The 9,366-nt window shown below is 39.2% G+C and overlaps 2 long non-coding RNA genes across 4 annotated transcripts; both read left to right on the forward strand.

Moving 5' to 3' along the window:
• Positions 1-337: 337 nt before the first annotated feature.
• Positions 338-3,390, forward strand: LOC112845132 (uncharacterized). The gene is made up of 2 exons (XR_003217937.1): positions 338-613; positions 2,952-3,390. It is a non-coding gene; the product is annotated as an uncharacterized LOC112845132 (long non-coding RNA).
• Positions 3,391-4,189: 799 nt separating this feature from the next.
• On the forward strand, positions 4,190-7,212 carry LOC109198048 (uncharacterized). 3 transcript variants are annotated; one of them, XR_002059027.1, is made up of 4 exons: positions 4,190-4,226; positions 4,571-4,642; positions 4,970-5,050; positions 7,076-7,212. It is a non-coding gene; the product is annotated as an uncharacterized LOC109198048 (long non-coding RNA). The 3 variants fall into 3 exon arrangements; XR_002059028.1 differs by having other exon boundaries at positions 4,191-4,226; positions 4,574-4,642; XR_003217936.1 differs by lacking the exon at positions 4,571-4,642 and having other exon boundaries at positions 4,196-4,226.
• The last annotated feature ends 2,154 nt before the right edge of the window (positions 7,213-9,366 follow it).

Consider the following 9,366-nt stretch of genomic DNA (forward strand, 5'->3'; position numbering starts at 1 on the left):
GCTGCTTTCAGGAGCCATTGGAATTTTTAAGGTTGCGCAAATCATTCAAAAGTTACGGTAATGCTTGGTGGAAAACTCAATATCCCACAATTCATAGCAGGCCTCTGCCGAGTCAAACAATGGCGGCCATCACTTAGTTTTTATTTTCCTCTTAATACTGTTTCTAGGTCACAAAATAAACTTTTAAGATATTTTCAGGCGAGAATGTAGGTGTGTAAACTTCAAATATCTGCTTGTTTTATCAAGACATCCCATTATTAGCGACAGTGCTCTGACGACCTCGGTCCTGCCTGACAGCTAGCCGGCTACCTAGCTAGCTGCCGCACTTGGCTGCAGATATCTCATATTAGCGACAGTTCTCTTACGTGTTGCTGATAGCCGGCTGGCTAGCTAGCTAGCTAGCGTATGACAACACTACGCAATGACGACACTATCAATGGCGCGCGTCTCTTCGCCCCTCCTCCGCTTTGAAATTGACCGTAGACGTGATTTTGTAAGACAACGTGGCTATCGTTTCACCGGTAACACGTCTTTCCCCCCTCCTCCGCTTTGGACTTGAACTTACAGTGATTTTCTGAAGTGTTTACTAAGACACACAGTAAGCTTTTACAAGGTAAGTGTATCTCTCTGTCTCTGGTTTGAAATTTAGCTTTGAAAGTGACTTTTCTATGTGTTTCTTTATCGATTTCTTTGTTTCGGCACGTTCGGCACGATGCTAAAGCCAGTTAGCGGATAGTCAGCTAAAGCAAGCGTTTCAGTCCCTCCTCCGCTTTTGAAATTGACCTTTAAAAGTGCTTTTCTGTGTCTTGACGCTGATATCTACAAAATGACTGTGATTTTATTCCAGTGGTATCGTTTGTAATTGAAACTTTTAAGATGCGACTCTCAAAATAGCTTCATTGTAGTGGGGTTTCACACCACTCTTTGTCTCGTGGTATTTTGTTGCTGGCTAGTTAGCGGATATTAAGCGTCTCCCGGTTTGAAATTGATTTTGAAAGTGATTTACTATGACAAGGTAAGCGTATCTCTGTCTCTGGTTTGAAATTTAGCTTTGAAAGTGATTTTTTTTTTATGTGTTTCTTTATCGATTTCTTTGTTTCGGCACGTTCGGCACGATGCTAAAGCCAGTTAGCGGATAGTCAGCTAAAGCAAGCGTTTCAGTCCCTCCTCCGCTTTTGAAATTGACCTTTAAAAGTGCTTTTCTGTGTCTTGACGCTGATATCTACAAAATGACTGTGATTTTATTCCAGTGGTATCGTTTGTAATTGAAACTTTTAAGATGCGACTCTCAAAATAGCTTCATTGTAGTGGGTTTCACACCACTCTTTGTCTCGTGGTATTTTGTTGCTGGCTAGTTAGCGGATATTAAGCGTCTCCCGGTTTGAAATTGATTTTGAAAGTGATTTACTATGACAAGGTAAGCGTATCTCTGTCTCTGGTTTGAAATTTAGCTTTGAAAGTGATTTTTTTTTATGTGTTTCTTTATCGATTTCTTTGTTTCGGCACGTTCGGCACGATGCTAAAGCCAGTTAGCGGATAGTCAGCTAAAGCAAGCGGTTTCAGTCCCTCCTCCGCTTTTGAAATTGACCTTTAAAAGTGCTTTTCTGTGTCTTGACGCTGATATCTACAAAATGACTGCGATTTTATTCCAGTGGTATCATTTGTAATTGAACCTTTTAAGATACGACTCTCAAAAAATAGCTAAATTGTAGTCGGGTTTCACACCTCTTTGTCTTGTGGTATTTTGTTGCTGGCTAGTTAGAGGATATTAAGCGTCTCCCGGTTTGAAATTGTTTTTGAAAGTGATTTACTATGACAAGGTAAGCGTATCTCTGTCTCTGGTTTGAAATTTAGCTTTGAACGTGATTTTTTTTTTTAATGTGTTTCTTTATCGACTTCTTTGTTTCGGCACGATGCTAAAGCCAGTTAGCGGATAGTCAGCTAAAGCAAGCGTTTCAGTCCCTCCTCCGCTTTTGAAATTGACCTTTAAAAGTGCTTTTCTGTGTCTTGACGCTGATATCTACAAAATGACTGTGATTTTATTCCAGTGGTATCATTTGTAATTGAAACTTTTAAGATGCGACTCTCAAAATAGCTTCATTGTAGTGGGGTTTCACACCACTCTTTGTCTCGTGGTATTTTGTTGCTGGCTAGTTAGCGGATATTAAGCGTCTCCCGGTTTGAAATTGATTTTGAAAGTGATTTACTATGACAAGGTAAGCGTATCTCTGTCTCTGGTTTGAAATTAGCTTTGAAAGTGATTTTTTTTTTATGTGTTTCTTTATCGATTTCTTTGTTTCGGCACGTTCGGCACGATGCTAAAGCCAGTTAGCGGATAGTCAGCTAAAGCAAGCGGTTTCAGTCCCTCCTCCGCTTTTGAAATTGACCTTTAAAAGTGCTTTTCTGTGTCTTGACGCTGATATCTACAAAATGACTGCGATTTTATTCCAGTGGTATCATTTGTAATTGAACCTTTTAAGATACGACTCTCAAAAAATAGCTTCATTGTAGTCGGGTTTCACACCTCTTTGTCTTGTGGTATTTTGTTGCTGGCTAGTTAGAGGATATTAAGCGTCTCCCGGTTTGAAATTGTTTTTGAAAGTGATTTACTATGACAAGGTAAGCGTATCTCTGTCTCTGGTTTGAAATTTAGCTTTGAACGTGATTTTTTTTTAATGTGTTTCTTTATCGATTTCTTTGTTTCGGCACGATGCTAAAGCCAGTTAGCGGATAGTCAGCTAAAGCAAGCGTTTCAGTCCCTCCTCCGCTTTTGAAATTGACCTTTAAAAGTGCTTTTCTGTGTCTTGACGCTGATATCTACAAAATGACTGTGATTTTATTCCAGTGGTATCGTTTGTAATTGAAACTTTTAAGATACGACTCTCACCGCGTACGAAACAATAGCTGCGTTGTAGTCGCGTTTCACACCTCTCTTTGTCTGTCTTTATAAGGCGTTAACTACAGCAGCCTTTAATACCTGAACTCTTGATTCAGCCAAGGTAAGTGCCCCCCCTTATATTTCTATGTATGTGTTCAGGTGATATTTAGAAAAAAATAGGTGTGTTTAGCGCTGGATGTCATTTTATTCCAGAGCTGTTGTTTGTAATTAAAACTTTTAAGATTAGGTGGTACAGTGTTTTTACTCCCTTCCAAACAGTAAAGTTCCTCTTTGTCTCTCAGTAGGAAATTTAAACCAGACAGTACAAGGCTACATTTCAGTGTTACAAGCCAATCAGTTTGCTAATTGTTCTGTGAGATTTGTTTGCAAAGTTTAAGGTGTTAAGTAGGACTGTGAACATCTGGGTCTGCTTGCTGCTGGCATTCTGCCAGAGCCCCAGCAACAAGACCGCCTCCCAGCAACGAGACTGCCTGTCAGCCTTGCAAGGTACCCAATTTTCCAATTACTCTATAACAAAACTGTTGTGGGCAACAAGACTGTCTCCTAAGTTTGCAAGCAATCACTTTGTTCTTGTAAGATTTGTTTGAAAAGTTTGAGGTGGTAACTGAGCTGTGAACATCTGGGTTTGCTTGCTGCTGGCATTCGACCAGCGTCTCAGCAACAACACTGCCTCCCAGCTTTGCAAGGTAATTACTTTCCCAATTACTGTACACCAAAACGAAGTAACTGTCGTGGTCAACAAATCTGCCTCCCAACTTTCAAGGTAATCACTTTCTCAATTACAATATACAAACTGTTATGGAACAGAGACTTTTTTGGTTGTAGTCATCTTATCTGTCAATGTATCAGAGGGTTAAAATAACAAATTGCTTGAAATGCCAATAATTAATATTCTGTTTTTATGTTGACATTCTACCAGATGCCGAGAAAAAATAAAAGATCCCAGGCACAAAAGAAGCGCTGGAAACCACTTGACCTGGTTGATCCTGCTGTCCCAATGCTCACTGGCCACAACCAAGATGAGGCAGTCAGTAGTTTTCCATCTGACCAGGTAATGAGGATATGGTAGTGATCACAGACAGTTGAACAGTTTTCAAAACATGTTTGAGACAGTTAAGAACACTTACCCATACAGTTTAGGATTTTTTGTTATAATGTCACACAACTGGCATAACAGTGCATGGTATACAGAACATTTAAATGAAATGAATGTGTCAGGTCACTTAATGTTTTCTATACCCTTTTTCCTGGGTTAGCAGATGGCACCAGCCGGGTTATCTTTGGAAACACGGATAGACCCACCTCCTTATGTCCCCCAGGTACCAAGGTAAATATAAAAAAATATTCCTCTATTAAGAAATTACAAGGTATGCCCACCCATACGGCTGCTCGATTATGGCAAAAATGATAATTACAATTATTTTCACTGAAATCTAGATCTCCATTATTTGACAATATTTATTTAACAATAACAATGTATTGAATAATGGCTTTAAAACATGTATGTTTAGTGAACTTTACAGTGTTGCTCCGTGGTGCAGTTGACCATTTCTATCTTGTAATGTTATCCAACTGCCATAACTGTTCATGCCATGCATTGCATTTTAAACTGAAATTAAAGTGTCAGGTCACTTAATGTCTTAACATTATATACTGTTTTTCCTGGGTTAGCAGACAGCACCAGCCAGCTTGTCCTTGGAAACTGAGAATAGACCCACCTCCTCATGTCCTCCAGGCAACAAGGTAAATTTAAAACAGTATTCCTCCATTAAGGATTTATAGTGGACAGTTACATTACCATTAAATGTTAAAGACATATGATTACATGTTAGCATTATGCAAACAGTAAGAATTTTGTTGTATCGCTTCTGTTAGTTTTCTTTAAAGTTTCTACAGTTACACTCACTTTCAAATTTCTTAGTAGTTATGCAAACAGCTGGAATTTTTCTTTATTGCTTTCTAAGTTTAGTAACCGCTACTGTTTCATGTTTTCTTTAAAGTATCCAGTGTTACACTCTATTTCAAATCTGTTAGTAGGTAGGTTTTCTAATTTTGATTAACTGTATTCAGATTTCAGACAATCGTCCACCAGCAAAACGAGTCTGGGCAACTGATGATTTCCACACGGCATCAAATTCTCCACCTAAAAAGGTATGCCCACAAATGTTTATAACCAATTGGTATACATGTGATGTTTGCTGTATAATCACCGGGGTTGATATTTAGTCTTTCACCTTAAGTATGCTTGCTAACTCGTACTAAATATACTAAAATGTTAGACTAAACATGTACATTTGTCAATTTCTTTCATCAGATTCCTAACATGCAGACATCTCAACAGCTATTTATGTCTGTTCTTTATCTATTTCTACATATATTGTTCAGAAAAAACTTTTATACCATTTTATACTTAAAGGTTCAGATAAATTGACATCCACAGTGAAAAGCAGTGCAAATAAATACAAACATGGCTTTGTGACACTCATCTTTTATCAAGATGAATGTCAATGTCACATTTAACCTGTTACTGAATTTTGTAATTTCTTTACAAAACGTGACACAACTATGAAACGTGTTTTTATGTCACATGTACAGAACCATCTGGTTTAATCTGAAATCAGTGAATGAATTACATCTGATTTCAGAGCATCTGAGATCCTCTTACAAATAATACGTAAACATTATTTCCTTTCATATGTTTGTATTTAGGCTGCAATTTAGTTAATGTTTGAAGGCCCGCAGAAATCTAAAGGAAAAGCTGTGTCCCAGAACGTCGGCTGCATCCTCCGGAGACCGCATTTGAAGGCCGATTATGTCACAACTAGGAGACGAAGGCTGTCCCAATTCGTCGACTCCTTCAAATGTAGTCGACAAATGCGTCCTTCATTTCCCCGAATTTGAAGGATTGGTCGGGTGTGTCCTTTATGGCCCACCATATCCCAGAATTCATAGCGCGGCCCAGTCAAATTTCAACTGCCAACAATGGCGGTCGCTACTAAGTTTAAATTTGTCTTATTAATCTTTCTGGGTCACAAAATAAACTTAAAATATTTTCAGGCGACAAAGTAGCTGTGTAAATTACAAATATCTGCTGGGTTTATCAAGACATCATATATTTAATATATATATCATATATATAAAAGTGCGCCAACGAGACGTCTGTTACCACCCGCTCGATAGCAAGCCGTGGGGGTCAATGGTCACTCCAGCCAGCGAGAGCAGCAGACTCCCAAATTCATCGTTTTCAGACCCTCGCTCTTTCGCTACCCAGGTTAAACATGATATATAAGTCACTCGGATAACTTAAAATTTTAATTGTTTGGCTTTTTTCGGTGTTTATTTGTTCCGAAGTAAATCGTTTGGCTGAGATCAAAGTTATAAGATTATTAGATTAAATAAAACATTATTAATCCATTGAGTGGGTTCCTCCAGGATTTCACACAGCTGAATAAACGTCAAACAGAAAACTGATTAAACAGAATTGTAAGACGGTCGAGAATTTACGCCAGTGTCCTGTTATATTTTAGATAGCAAGGAGCAGACAGCCGAGTTTATTAAACTCCACCGAGACAGTGGTGACGCAAATCTGCAGGCTAGACCGTCCAATTTCACAGCCTCGTACTTCCAGCCTTCTCGGCCTTCGAAGGACCCAGCCCACATAGATCGCGAAGGCCGGGTCCTCCGAAGGATGCAGCCGACATTTTAGGAAACAGCTAATGTGTTATATTGAAAGTAATTGACTGCTTTGAAAATATAAGGAGCAGAAAGTACAGATATGACCTTTATAAAAGGTCATTAAAAACAGCACTCAAGCAAATTACAGATATCTAAAATATTCGTCATTTTTACTTCCCACCTCTGCTCTCTCACTCTCTCTCACTGTTCCTGTCACACTCTTTCTGTCTGGCTTATCTGATGCTGCGTATCTTTAGATTATGCTGTAATATGTTTGAGGAGTGATATAATTTGGCTTAATTTGCCTGAACATTGCTTCATTGTTTTACCATAGTTAAAATGTTTTTACTTTAAAGAAAATCTTTATTTATACAACCCTTGTCACTTAAAAAAAATGTCTTACATCATTGTACCAAGAGTTGCATATGTTTTTGCTCAACCTTGAAATGCTTATCATTAAATACTAAATAATAACATGTCACCTTACCATTCCTTGATCAGCCTTTCCACAACATAAATGAACAACTACTGACAGAGGAGCTACAGAGAAACGCAGTTCAGAACTTCTGGTGTGTCAGTGCAACTCATTGTCAAAGTGATGAAAGGTACACAGAATTCTCTCGAAATCATCAGTGCACATGTAATGCCCTCACATTCCTGGCCTACCTTAATGAGGAACACCAGTTCAACACAGCCCGACTTGATAAGGTGCTTGAACAGGGAGATGCACTCTACTGTTGGATTAAACAAATCTTCAGCAGGAGAGGCGTTATACACAAGATCATCTGACCATGGAGGACCTGCCAAAGAAGTTCATGCTGACATAAATGTCTACAGTGTAAAAATGGACAACATAAGGTATGGATACCTGAAGCAGAAGACAAAACTTACCAAAGAAAAGAGTGGTGGTTGCCTCTTGCTAGTCGCCTTGTATGTCTGTCAACAGATGTGAACTATGGTTTGCTCATGGTTCGCCTCAGTGCATTGCAGTTTTCCGTGACAATCTGGGAGGTATGGATTATTTGATTCACATCAAGAAGTGCAGCAGGTTTACCCCAGCCAAATGGAACAGCAGTCATGCTCACGTTCACTCATGTGAATGACCTGATCAACCACTTGCATAACCTTTTTCAAAATCAAGGCAGGTATGCAAGATATGAGCTTGTGCCTGTTTCTTTCAAAAGAGTCAGCACTCACAACGAACAGCCTGCACAGTCAACTCAGGCAACAGGAGCAACAGCTACATCATCACCACAAATCACAAATTCCACTGTGCAAGTGCCTCAACCAGAATCAGCCCAAACCTACATGACAATGTTAGAAATACTTCAAACCATCACAAGACAATGGCTTCATGTGAACATCACCTTGAAACATCTGTCGATCCAACAAGCACATCAGGAAAGAACAAGAAAGTATTGAACTTAATAATGAAAGAGAAACAGCAAGGAATGTGTGCAAATTAAATAAACGACGACGTCGGAAAGCTAATCGTCAAGCTCCCAAAAATCAGAGGCAGAGTGAAGTGGCAAAGAAGACCAACAAAAAAAGGAACGAAAAGGAACGATATGCGACTTGTCACGAATTTCGAATGAAAAAATTACAGACCTTGAAACCCAATATGCTGTAAACTGTCATTACCACAAACAAAACTCTTATAAACAAAATTATTATGCAATCCTCAATTCACGGAGTAATAAAAGCCACAAGGTGAAGAAGTACCAAATGATCCTCATTTTCAACAAAGAAGAGAGACTACATTATCAGAAGATATTCTACGGATCCCGACTTTCAAACAGGCAGAAAAACTATGTGTTCAGAAGTACAACACGGATGCAGCTTTAAAACCAAACAAAAACAATATCTGGTCCAAAGGTACAACACGGATACTGACTTTCAAAGCAGACAGAAGCAATATCTGGTCCAAAGGTACAAACGGATGCTGACTTTCAAAGCAGACAGAAGCAATATCTGGTCCAAAGGTACAAACGGATGCTGACTTCAAAGCAGACAGAAAAATACATGAGGCAGAAATACAGAGAGGAGGATGTCAGAGAAAGAAGAGGCATACATAAGAACAATATATGCATCGGATCCAAACTACAGGCAAACAAAAAAAATCAATTCATGCCAGTCCACAAGACTCACAATTCAGACTGCACCATATACAGCGCTGTGCCCAGTACCAGAGACACAAAATGGCTACCACTGCATCTTTCGCCATTTATAAAAAGTTGTGTGCACAGAGAATAAAGAAGAAACAGCCGACTAGTAACACAATTGCAGCAGGGTCCACAGTCTGAAGCACAGCCCCAGCTTGTAGTGAATAGTGTGATGCAAGCAGCCACATTAGCTTTCCGTGAAACAATTCAGTTAGGACCCACCCATGTCTGTACGGTGTGCCACAGAACTCTGTTTCCTAATCAAGTTAAACACTGCAAAAGATCAAAGTATGTGAAAAATAGTCACATTGTTGACACTTGCTTGACAGGAAAATTTGTCCATGTTTGTGATAGTGAATGTACAGCTAATTGTACCATTCCAAAACAAAGAATGCAAGAGTGGATTTGCTACAACTGTGACAGCCACCTACAACGAGGAAAGATCTCTTCCATCGCAGTGGCAAACAATTTAGCACTAGCACCCATTCCAATTGAACTGAGTCAATTAAATGTACTAGAACGACAACTGATTGCTAAAATTCTCCCGTTTGCCAAATCATTGCATTACCAAAAGGACAGCAAAGAGCTGTACATGGGGCTGTTGTGTGTACCGTCGGATGTGGAAACCAT

This window comes from Oreochromis niloticus, unplaced genomic scaffold (assembly GCF_001858045.2).
Source record: "Oreochromis niloticus isolate F11D_XX unplaced genomic scaffold, O_niloticus_UMD_NMBU tig00003347_pilon, whole genome shotgun sequence".
Classification (NCBI taxonomy): domain Eukaryota; kingdom Metazoa; phylum Chordata; class Actinopteri; order Cichliformes; family Cichlidae; genus Oreochromis; species Oreochromis niloticus.